The sequence below is a fragment of the Palaemon carinicauda genome, chromosome 4 (genome assembly GCF_036898095.1).
Source record: "Palaemon carinicauda isolate YSFRI2023 chromosome 4, ASM3689809v2, whole genome shotgun sequence".
Lineage (NCBI taxonomy): Eukaryota > Metazoa > Arthropoda > Malacostraca > Decapoda > Palaemonidae > Palaemon > Palaemon carinicauda.
The window spans coordinates 188,796,827-188,809,105 of NC_090728.1; the positions used below are offsets into that span (position 1 = coordinate 188,796,827).

At 47.3% G+C, this 12,279-nt stretch overlaps 1 long non-coding RNA gene across 3 annotated transcripts in view; it reads left to right on the top strand.

The window, feature by feature from the left end:
- The window catches only part of LOC137639236 (uncharacterized), a 46,453-nt gene that overhangs the window by 25,525 nt on the left and 8,649 nt on the right, over nucleotides 1–12,279 (top strand). For 2 of the 3 annotated variants that reach the window (XR_011044264.1, XR_011044265.1), the window contains 2 exons: nucleotides 1,089–1,307; nucleotides 1,769–1,935. This is a non-coding gene — a long non-coding RNA (uncharacterized lncRNA). Of the gene's footprint in view, nucleotides 1–735; nucleotides 756–1,088; nucleotides 1,308–1,768; nucleotides 1,936–12,279 lie in introns of those variants that run through there. The other variant, XR_011044266.1, reaches the window with a different exon arrangement.

Genomic DNA, 12,279 nt, shown 5'->3' on the forward strand with positions numbered 1-12,279 from the left:
TTGATTCTCTGGTATTCTTCCATCAGGACGCCATGGCTTGAGCCCAAAAAACGGATTTTGAGCGAAGCGAAAAATCTATTTTTGGGTGAGATAGCCATGGCGTCCTGATGGACCCTCCCTGCTACTTCGTCCAGTTTTTTCAGGTCCCACCCTGTCCTTCTGTATCATGGTGATCGGCAAGCAACTGGCTTCAGGATGAGGACGGACGTGACGTCATTTAGTAATGGCGCCCGTTTGTTTACGTCTCGAGTACCAAAAGTAGCCACGGACGAGATTAGCTGTGGAACGGCTCCCCAGCTATTCTCCGCCCCTACACATCGAAGTGTTAACTCTATGTGGGATGCAGATAGCTATGTGGCGCGTTAATACATGCTTCCCCTGTTGATATACGATGTCTTAAAGGGAAACCTTTATGATACTCGCTCCAGAAGTTAGAATTCTGTGATAACCTGTGGTTAAATTCTCTGGGAATATTTAGTAGTTATATACCCAAGGAAGCTACCAAAAAGGAACCTTCCATCAGGACGCCATGCCTATCTCACCCAAAAATAGATTTTTCGCTTTGCTCAAAATCCGTTTATCACATTGAATAATATTTGTTCTCGTAGTTGGCCTGTTGTCCCTTCATTTTTCTACTGTTTTTCACTTATCCATTCACACATTTTTCATAATTTAAGATCCAAAACCCTACTATAAATCACAACGAAGATACCATAGTTATTCCCACGGACATACAAACCACAATGCTTGAACAGGTAAAAAAATAGAAATTACTTTGAAAATTCTTGATTTATTTTGTACAGGTATAAAAAATACAAATTACTTTGAAAATTCTTGACTACTTATTTGTATAGATAAGAAAAATACAAATTATTTAGAAAAATCTTTATTATTTATTAAATGTATTAAGAATACAAATTACTGTAAAAAATCTTGATTGTATATTTGTATAGATGAGAAAAATACAAATTACTTTGAAAATTCCTTATTTTTTGTCTTGTTTGTACAGGTAGGAAAAATACAAATTACTTTGAAAAATCTTGATTTTTGTGGATTCAAGGAGCCTAACCTTACTGATATTTTTGCAGGTGACTGGATTGTAGTTCTTGCAGCAGGGAAAAATTAATTGAACGGAAAATCTGATGGCTTACAACGACAAAGTCTTCCATTAAAATTTCTGGATTGGATTGTGGTCCTTGTAGCAGGTAGAACAAGAAGTCAATGGAACAGGAAATCTGATGGCTTAGACTTCCCCACTGAAACTTCTGATCTTGTAGATGGGAAATTGTTGTAAGGACTCTTAAAAGGTAATTTACAGTTCATAATGGTATTAGTTTAATTTCTTCCTCCTCTGCAATTTATTAGTAACTTGTGACAGTAATATTTACCATATTTTATTGTGACTTTTATGATAAAATATGTCCCTAGTTTTGTTTATTAAACTCTACTTGGACTTTAGTGATAAAATCTTAAAGAAATGGTAAGATTAAAGTAAGGTTGGGAAGACAAAGCAAATTTAATAAGTCGTGTATATGAAGCAAATGTTTGCTGAATGGCAAAGTAGTAGTGAAATTTAAATTAGCAATTCCATGGAAGATTTTGACAAGCATTGAAATTATGGCTTTGGCTCACATATATATACATTTTATCAAGGGTTTATTAATTGAATCTTTCCTTGCTCTAAAGTGTTCACACTGCATGCTAGTTTTATTTAAAAGTATTGGTTCTTATATCTGTGGATAACTCATTCCTGCATTTTCCTTTCCAGATTTTCCAGCAAAATTCCACATTCTTAGGAAAGATAGCCTATCTAAATTGCATAAATCTAATGATTGCCATCACCAAGATCTGTACTGGAGGACTGATGGCTCTATCTGTGAAGTAAGAAGTTCCCTAAAGACTTTCACATACCAAAACTATTAAACTAATACTCTAGTAAGTAGCGGGCTGTTCGTAGTAACAGATCGGTGTTTGGTTAGTTTCTTAATTTCCTAGTGAAATGTGTTTTAGGAAAAAATATTAATCCAGTTTCACTAGCATGAAATGAACATTATGAGGAACCTTATCCTAGGAAATCTTGAATGAATTAATTTACTGTAGAAGTTGTCATATAACAAATTTGTTAACTTGATTGCATGGATAGTTTTTCCCCTCTATCTGTTGAAAAAGGTCATATATTCAGAATATTCAATGTTCACCCCTTTAATAGTTCAAATTTAGGGATAATGCAGAGCAGTTCTGAATAGACAGATAAAGTTTTTATGAGCTGGGGAAACCCCCGGTTTATTTGGCTAACTTCAGTGAAATGGGATATTGACAGATCTAAGTGGCATTTCTATCAGTTTTAGGTTGTTTAGTCCCTCGTTTGTAAAGGATTGCTATGATGAGCCATTAAGGTTAATTTGCTGCCTTTACAAACGATACCATACCACATCCTTGGCCCATAAAGGTATAAATCAATTCGTTTTAAGGGTACACACTTTCAACACGAGTTCATGATGACTGGCAGGTGGCAACCTTTGTGTGATGATTGCTTGATTTCCCATACTATCAGCCATTTATTGTCTGAATGTCTTGTCTTGTGGATATTGGAGAAAGATTCCCCTCTAAAGCTTGTAATGAGGATGGCATGTAATGTACATGCTCGCCAAGATTCTTGGAGGAGAAATCTTGTATGATGCCAATGAAATACAAACCAAGGTATTTAATATGGGTTATTACTTCGGCGTAGCTGAAATGACGAGCCATTAGAATTTTAACAAGGGTTTACTACCCCACCGCTAGTTAGCGGGGGTGAGGGAGGGGTAGCTTGCTAACCCCCCCCCCCCCCCTCACACACACCTGTGAATACTTCACTTTGCTTTTGGCTCGGGTGATGAACAGACGTGTCTGCTCTCACCCTCACTTGACTGCCATTATTCTGTTTTTACTTTCTCTTTTTCTACAGTGTGTGTGAAGTTGGCCTCTATTAATAATAATGCGTACGTGTCTTGGATTACCTGACCGCCCTTGTGGGACTTTTATGTCGGTGGTTGACACAGATCCTCACACCTTGTGTCCTCATTGTAGTGGCCAACGGTGTGATAGTGGTAATGTATGCGGTGAGTGTAGGGAGTGGTCTACCTCCCAGTGGGAGAGGTTTGCCCGGCGCCGGAAGAAGTCCAAAAGGGATATTTCTCCTTCAAAGGCTTCTTTGAAAAGAGAAAATTCCAAGGCCTCTTCTTCCGTAGCCCAAACCTCCTCCGAAGCTCCCACTCGATCGGTCTCTTCCGAGAGGCCGTCGAGTGGTAGCGTAGGCCGTAGTTCTGTTGACCGATCCCGGGGTGCGGGAGAGGTAGTTGCCTCCCATAGCGAGGCAGCTGCCCCTCCTCCCCCGGAGGAGGATATTGATTTCTCTGTGAATAACAATGATTTGTTACAGCTTTGGGCTTCCTTGGGGCTTCAGGGTTCGCCCTCCAAAGAAGCCCTGTTTGACATGATCAAACTGGGAGCAGCTGTTAAGCAATCGCCAACGATAGCAGACATAGATCCTCTGTCTATCGTCGACGTTGTTGTAATGGAGGCCTCCGGTGTGTCTGATCAAACTCCTGCTCCTGTTGTTGCTGAGGTAGCTGAAGGCTTAGCTTCCCCCTCTGAACATCCTTCGAGGGTGGAACTTAATCCTACGGTCCCTCCAGTTAGTGATTCTCCCCCTCGGGGGAGTTCACTTACAGAGACTCCTCTGCGGAGGCCTTATGATGGACAGCTTGCTGATCCCACGTCCCCTAGAGGGCGTATAAGGCGGAAGACTCGTCCTCCCCTTCGCCGTAGAGGACTTCCTTCTCCTCACAAGGGAGTTAGGAGGCGCCTCTTTGGCTCGTCATCCTCGCACTCCTCTGCGGAGGAGACTCGCCGTTCACCGATCCTGCCAGCTACCACCTTAGACCTTTCCAGAGATCGTTCGCGATCTCCTTCGGTGGAAGGTCGTCCTTCGGGACCCCCTGATCTGTCACCCTCCAGACCTGCTGACCTGCCATCACCCTTCAAGGCTGCTGATGCGCTATATGCGCCTTCTAACCCTGTCATAGCACAGGCACCGGTCCCTTCGGGGCACAAGGGACTTGAACGCAAAACTGCGCCTCAGTCACTTAAGCGCCAGGTACCCCCTGCGCGCCATCACGCTGCTAGTGTTCCTGACTTAGCGCCCCAGGGCGCACCTGTTCTTGTTCCTACGCGCCAGGGTTCCCCTGCGCGCCCACGATCTCCTGCGCGCCAGCGCCCACCTGCAGTTCCTGCTATAGTGAGCCAGTGCTCGCCTGCGCACACGTGCTCACCTGCGCATAAGTGCTCATCTGTTCCTGCGACAGCGCTCAAGCGCGCTCCTACTCGTCAGCGCTTTCCAGTGCCTCAGCGCACTTCTGGAGTTAAGCGCGCAGTCGCAGTTGTTCCTGATACAGCGCGTAAGCGCTCACCGGCGCGCCAGCGCACCCCTACGTTCCAGCGCGCAGTCCAGGAGGTACATAAGTTAGCGCACGGGCGCTCACAGGTACCCCTGCATTCTCCATCCAAACTGCGCACTCCTGTGCGCCCGAATTCTGTTGCGCGCGATGCGCCCCCAACTCGGCAGCGCACACCTGTGCGCCCGAATCCTGTTGCACGCCCTGCGCGCCCATTGCAGCAGCGCACTCCTGTGTTCCCGCATCCTGATGCACGCTCACGATCTCCTGCGCGCCCAGCGCGCCCACGATCTCCTGAGGGGACAGTTCCTGCACCACCTGCGCGCTGGTGCAAATTCACCTTTGCACTATCACGAGGCTGCGCAATCGCGCCCTCGCCCCGCGCTTCCAGATACGCGCGCTCCACGCCCACGCGCTAGAGACATTTCTCCTGCGCACGCGCACCCAACAGTCTCGCCTGCATGGGGTCTTAGCAGGTTCCTGCGCGCCGGCGCGATCAAATGATTGCTCACGCGTAAGCGCCCAACGTTCCAGCTCCTGCGCACCGCATGCCCTCGCCATCACCTATGCGCGCCCTTGCCCACGCGCCCGTCCCCTCGCCATCACCTTTGCTTTCCCGCGCCCTCGCGAAATTCCTACCGCGCACGATCCAGGGCAGGGCTCATCGCACGACTACCAGGGCGATTTGCGCTGCGTTCGCCAGCGCGATCCCGCACGCGATTTCACGGAGCTTCAGGCAGACAGGTCATCGTCTCGTTCCCCTCCTCGCAAGCATAGAACAGCGCGCTCGCCGGAGGAGGGGAGGTTCTCGGACAGGTCTAAGGGGACTTTTTCTTCAGCTTCGTTTCAGGCAAACCCTTGTTTGTTGACGACTCCTAGGGATTGATCGATCCCCTACCCTCCAGAGGGAGTGTCTGACAGCGTGACTGTCAGCTAGCAGCCCTGGTTTGGGACCATAGTCAGAGCTCTCATGCAGGCTTTTAAGTCTGTGTTTTCTGAACTGGGTCACAAAGCAGTGGCGGTTTCTTCTCCCCCTGAAGAGGAAGAGAGGAGTCCCCTCCGTGGTGACTTCTCCGAGGGCTAAGTTGTCTCCTCGGAAATCCTTGCGCAAGGCTCCCTCTCCCCCCCCCCCCCAGACTTTCTCTTTCTCCCCTGCAGATGAGGATTTCCCATCCTCAGGGGAGTCGGACGAGCCGGTCCGTTCCCCCATCGCACCAATGGGGGAAACTCCGCCTCTCCCTGTGAAGTCTTCTCACACAGGGGTAGAGAAGAGCCTGCATCCATCGTTTCTAGAGTCCTGTATCCCTCCCAGGAGGGAGCCGAAGGACTTGAAGACTTTACTAAGTCTTCGGCAAGGATCAGACAGGAGCCAGGTAGACCTTTGGAGAATGTCCACGAGTCCCCTCAGGAAGAGCCACTGGGGACGGGAGTCTTTGCTGCTAGCCCTTCAGGAGGAGAGCTTCAAGAGTCAGAACATGCGTTCTGGCAAGTTCTGACCCTCATGAGAAATCTCGACGGGTTTCCGGACCCAGAAATTCCTCCTCATGAGGGTAAGGACACTGTCTTGGAACGAGTCTATGGCATCCAGAAACCCTCTAGGGCCAGTGCAGCTTTGCCCTGGTCACAAGGGGTGAAGAGTGCCAGAGACAAAGTTGAAGGCCAGCTCTCTGAGCTTGCCTCCTCCAACAGATCCAGCGCCGGTAACAAGCTCCTCCTTCCTCTTCAAGTCCACCAGAGGAGGTATTTTGAGATCTTAGAGGCGACTTGTTTGGGTCTTCCTGTTCACCATTCTGTGGAAGAACTCACTGGGGGAGTCCCTCTAGAGAGAGACTCCAACCGGCATGTTTCGTATTCTGCTACCGAGATCCTAAGCCAGGAGGTGGCGGCAAAGTGTGCCATGCAGACAACCTCGTGGCTTGACATCTGGCTGGGGTCTCTGGGCATCCTGGTGGGGTCTGAGGATCTGTCTAAGGAAAGCACCAGGAAGGCACTGGAGACATTCTTACTCTCATGCACGCGGAGCATCGAGTTTCTGGCCCACCAAGTCTCGAGCTTGTGGACCAATACGATCCTGAAACGACAGGACGCAGTGGCTGAGAAATTTCACCAGAAGGTCCCAGTTCCGATGTTAGCAGGCTCAGACATTCTTCCATACTCTGTAAGAGTTTGTTTGAGCCTAAGGACGTGGAGCTGGCTGCTGAGAGGTGGACGAGTTTGTTTGAGCCTAAGGACGTGGAGCTGGCTGCTGAGAGGTGGACGAGTTTGTTTGAGCCTAAGGACGTGGAGCTGGCTGCTGAGAGGTGGAGGAAGTTCAACCAGGATTCCCTCCTCCATAGGGCCCTGACATCGAGGCCCTACAAACCTCCAGCAACCCAACAGCCCCGTCCAGCTAAGAATGCGAAGAAGATGACAGCAGCACAGCCAAAGGTGTCTAAGCCCTTTCCTGTCAAGGGCAGAAAGTCCTCCCCGGGAGGTAAAAATCGTAGAGGGAGCGGCCGAGGCCGTAAACGCTAGGATTGGCAGTCCCCCTGCATGTCCACCAGTGGGGGGATGCCTACAAAGTTGCGTGACAAGGTGGCAGCAACTCGGGGCAGATACCTGGACGATTTCCGTGATCGGTCAGGGATATCGCGTCCCGTTCACAACATCTCTACCTCCCCTGACAGCGAAGCCAGTGTCATTGAGCTCCCTTACCATGGGATCGGTAAGGGGGGCAAGCCCTCCGGGCAGAAGTTGAGACCATGTTGAAGAAGGACGCTCTTCAAGAGGTGACAGATGGGTCCCCAGGCTTCTACAGTCGACTCTTTATTGTAAAGAAGGCGTCTGGAGGCTGGAGACCAGTCATCGACCTCTCTACCCTAAACAGGTTTGTCAAACAGACACCGTTGAGCATGGAGACGGCAGACACGGTCAGACTTGCAGTGAGACCACAAGACTTCATGTGTACACTGGACCTGAAGGACGCGTACTTCCAGATCCCAGTCCACCCGTCTTCAAGGAAGTACTTAAGATTTTGCCTAGACAACAAGATCTACCAGTTCCAGGTGCTGTGCTTCGGTCTCTCCACAGCTCCTCAAGTTTTCACCTGTGTTTTCACCCTGATATCATCTTGGGCTCACAGGATCGGTATCCGTCTCCTCCGTTACCTGGACGACTGGCTGATCCTAGCAGACTCGGAGGCAACCCTTCTTCGCCACCGAGACAAGCTTCTCGAACTTTGCCAGGATCTAGGGATCATGGTAAATCTTGAAGTCCTCTCTGCAGCCCTCTCAGAAACTGGTATACCTAGGCATGGTCATAGACACCAATCTCCACAAAGCCTTCCCATCAGACGACAGGATAGCAAGGCTGAGGAAGGTCGTAAGGCCTTTCCTCAAAAGAGAAGAACTTCCAGCCCAATCATGGTTACGTATCCTCGGCCATCTCTCCTCCCTGGCCCGTCTGGTTCCCAATGGTCTCCTCAGAATGAGATCTCTCCAGTGGCGACTCAAGTCTTGGTGGAATCAAGGACACGATTCCCCGGACACTCTGATCCCTATGGGTCCTACAAAAGGGAGTGGATCTTCTCATCCTTCCCCCGGATTTGATGTTGTTTTCGGACGCATCAAAGAAAGGGTGGGGGGCTCATGCTCTGAACCACAGGACCTCAGGCCTGTGGTCAGAATCAGAAAAGTACCTCCACATAAACCTGCTAGAAATGAAGGCTGTATTCCTGGCACTTCAGAAGTTCCATCAGGTCCTGGCGGGCCACTCTGTGGTGGTGATGAGGGACAACACCATATCAACACCTGCTTATATCAACAAGCAGGGAGATAACTTTTCAGAACAGCTATCCCATCTTGCAGTAAAGATACTGAGATGGTCCGAAGTCCACTCGTTCACACTATCGGCTCGCTTCATTCCAGGCAAGAGGAATGTGCTCGCCGACAGTCTGAGCAGAGCGACGCAGATAGTGAGTATCGAATGGTCTTTGGATCGTCAAGTAGCCAACGAAGTCCTGACTTTGTGGGGTTCCCCGACTGTGGATCTGTTTGCTACAGCGCTGAACTTCAAGCTCCTGCTGTACTGCTCCCCAGTCCAGGACCCCAAGGCTCTCTGGCAAAATGCCTTCCAACAACGGTTGGACAACATTGATGTACTGTATACGCCTTTCCCCCGTTCTGTGTGATGAGGAGGGTGCTCAACAAGACCAGAATATCGGTCAATCTATCGATGACCCTGATAGCTCCGCTATGGCATCACCTTCTGCAACTCCTTATGGAGCTCCCGAGAGAACTCCCTTCATGTCACGAGCTACTCAAACAACCAAACGCTAACATCTTCCACAAAGCCGTAGCTTCGCTTCGACTTCACGCCTGGAGACTATCCAGCAGCACCTCGCTGAGAGGATTTTGGCAGCAAGTTGCAAATAGGATGTCTGTACACCTGCACAGGTCATCCGCAGGGGTCTATCAGGCGAAGTGGCAAGTTTTCTATGGTTGGTGTCGTGGAAGGGGTATCTCTCCACTCGATGCCACTATACCAGCAATAGCGGAGTTCTTCATGTATTTGCGGGAAGAAATGCGCCTTTCAGTCTCGGCAGTGAAAGGCTATCGCTCAGCCTTAAGACTAGCCTTTAGGCTCAAAGGAGTGGACATTTTTTCCTCGCTGGAACTTTCTCTACTCATACGAGTTATGAACTTACCTGCCCTCAGTCGAAAGTGAGACCTCCTCCATGGAACGTGGTTCGAGTTCTCGGGTCTCTGAAGAGACCTCCCTACGAACCATTACGCCAGGCTTCAGATCGCCACCTTACTTGGAAGACTGTGTTCCTGCTAGCTTTGGCTTTGGCCAAACGAGTCGGCGAACCTCATGGTCTCTCATACGACATCGCCCATTCAAGGGGTTGGGGGAGGTAACGTTCAGGTTCGTCCCTGAGTTTGTTGCCAAGACTCAGAATCCGGAAGTGCCGGACCCTCGGTTCAACTCTTTCCAGGTTTCGAGTCTTTGTTCTGTAACAGATGACCCAGACCATCTCCTACTGTGCCCAGTAAGGAGTCTAAGGTTGTATCTTAAAAGAACAGTTGCAGTTCGTCCCCAGGTGCAAGCCTTGTTTGTGAGCACTGGGAAAACAAAGAGGAGGGTCACTAGGAATACCATATCGGCCTGGATTCGCAAGGTAATACACTTAGCCTTGAATCCTGACCCTCCTCCGTCACGTCGCCCTAGAGCACATGATGTCAGGAGCATAGCTACGTCCCTGGCCTTCAAGAAAAACTATTCAGTGATGCAGGTCCTGCAAACTGGGGTGTGGAAGCATCAGACGACCTTCACAGCCCACTACCTGCAAGACGTGACACACAGGAGACTCGATACGTTCTCTATCGGCCCTGTGGTGACTGCACAACAGCTGGTCTAACCTCAGACTTCTTAATGGACAGGTAGCAGAAGGTTGAGGGCATTGTTACCCGGTTTTAGTCTGCATGAATGAAAAGGTTTGTCTGGCTCTTATTCTTTTCTTCATCCTCTCCTCCCTTGGAGAAAGCAGCATCCTGGGTTTTCTGCACAGCTGACCTCAAACCACTGCAGGTAAACCATGCTTCCTTGTGTTCCTAGTATTAAGGTTAATACTGTCACGTCCCCATACCCTGACGAGGTGGTATTGGGAGAGTCCTAGCCTAGAATTCCATCTGAAGAACTCCAGGTCAACTTCCTAGGGCGAGTCACACTTCTCTCCTTCACACACAGCTTATGTAGGCCGCAGCAATTACACAGCAATGCTAGCGAGGCGCAGGGACTCCTTATTTTTGAGTACTTACACACTCAAATATTGAGTCCCCGGGCAAAGCCAAAGCCAGTATGGCAGGGACTTACCATCCTTCCTAAGGGGTGAGTCACCCATATTAAATAGCGTGGTTTGTATTTCAGTTATGGAACAATGACAAATTCGTAGATAATTTGTATTTTTCCTAACTAAACAAATCTTAGATATTTAATCAAAGTTGCCCACCAGCCCTGTCCCCCGTGAAGTCCTACCTCTAAGCAAAGTGAAGTATTCACAGGTGTGTGTGAGGGGGGGGGGGGTTGTAGCAAGCTACCCCTCCCTACCCCCCGCTAACTAGCGGTGGGGTAGTAAACCCTCGTTAAAATTCTAATGGCTCGTCATTTCAGCCACGCCAAAGTAATAACCCATATTAAATAGCTAAGGTTTGTATAATTAGGAAAAATACAAATTATCTACGAATTTGTCATTTTTTGTTTGTTTTAGAAGTTGTTGTCCTTCCATCTACCGAGGTACTTCCTTCAATTTTGAGAGGTAGCTAACATAAAAAAAGAACAAAGAGGGGCTTTTCTTCTTTGTTCCTCCCAGCCTGATGAGGGATTCAGCCGAGTTTGATTGGCACTGCTAGGGTGCCCAAGCCACCTTCCCCAGTTATCCAACACAAATAAAGCTTCATATGCTGAATCCCTTACTGCCACTATGTCAGCAGTCGCCAAGATGACCGGAGGAGCAGCAGGGCCTACAAGAACTGTCGCAATCGCTCGCCATTCATTCCCATTTCTAGCATGCTCTTTTGCCCCTCTCACATCTATCCTCCTATTACCTAGAGCTTTCTTCACTCACTGGCCTTCTTATAAGTTTTTAAATTATACTGAATATGAAATTTTGAATGTTTCATTGTTATTCATTTCTGACATTTTTTTTAATACTTCATTAATTATACTCGAATTGGCATGTTATAATGCCAGAAAATTACCAATCATTCATTCATTGATTTTCTAAAGAATTTTAATAATTGCACTTGACCTGAAAATACATTGAATAAGAGATGTAATTTATGAAAGCAACTGGATTTTTTTTAAAGATTATTAAACATTACAAATGGTACTTTACCATAAAATCTTTTGCATAAAGGGGTAATCAATCCCTTCAGTAAAGACTTCTGTACAGAGAAGATGCTCCACAGTACTTTAGAAAATAGGTACAAACTAAAGTTATAGTACTGAATTTGGCACTACGACAGAAGTGGAGGTATTCAATCAAGCTTATGCCCTATTAGTTTGCATGCACAAACTGGGCAAAGGTCTTCAATCTGGTGAAATTTTTCATTAGATACTGATTGCGGACTGGAACGATTAAGTATAGAGATTACCTACTACATTAGATGTATGGTAGACTACAGTTTTCAGGGTGTTATACATGGTATGCCAAATAACATTTAGTGGTGTGAATTAATCAATTGGTTCTGCGAATTAATCAATTGGTTCTGCTTCTTGCAATTGGTATTGAATTAAGAAGTTGCCAGAGAGAGGGATCCAATGTAATACTGTCTGGCCAGTCAAAGGACCCAATAACTCTCTAGCAGTAGTATCTCAAAGGGGATATCCTTGCAGGATGGTCTATCCTTCAAAATGGGACCACATTTCTTGAAGCATCAAGCTTTATCTTCCAGAGCTGCCAATAAATGTTTATCCTGGCATTTATTTTGACTTGAGTTACTTTCTTGGTCTTGCAATGTAGATTCAACTTGTCTTTAGCAAGTAAATGTGTCCATTTTATATTTGTCCATGCTTAAATATTAGTCTCCCATTGGATGTTCAACAGCAAACTCAGTCTTGTTGTTGCACAAGAAATTGGTATACATTATTGAATTCCTTATCCACAATTATAACGTCATGGTCGTAAAATGAACGCTTAGTGGTTGGTGTATATTATAAAATTTTGACCATACTTTACATTCAGACCTTTTTAAACTACATATACCATCCACTTCAAAGGTACGAAGTTAATCTTAAGGATTTTATTATTACTTCTAAGGCCTGGTGGTAAACTGTGTTTCTAAGTTTATTCAATCTGTGATAA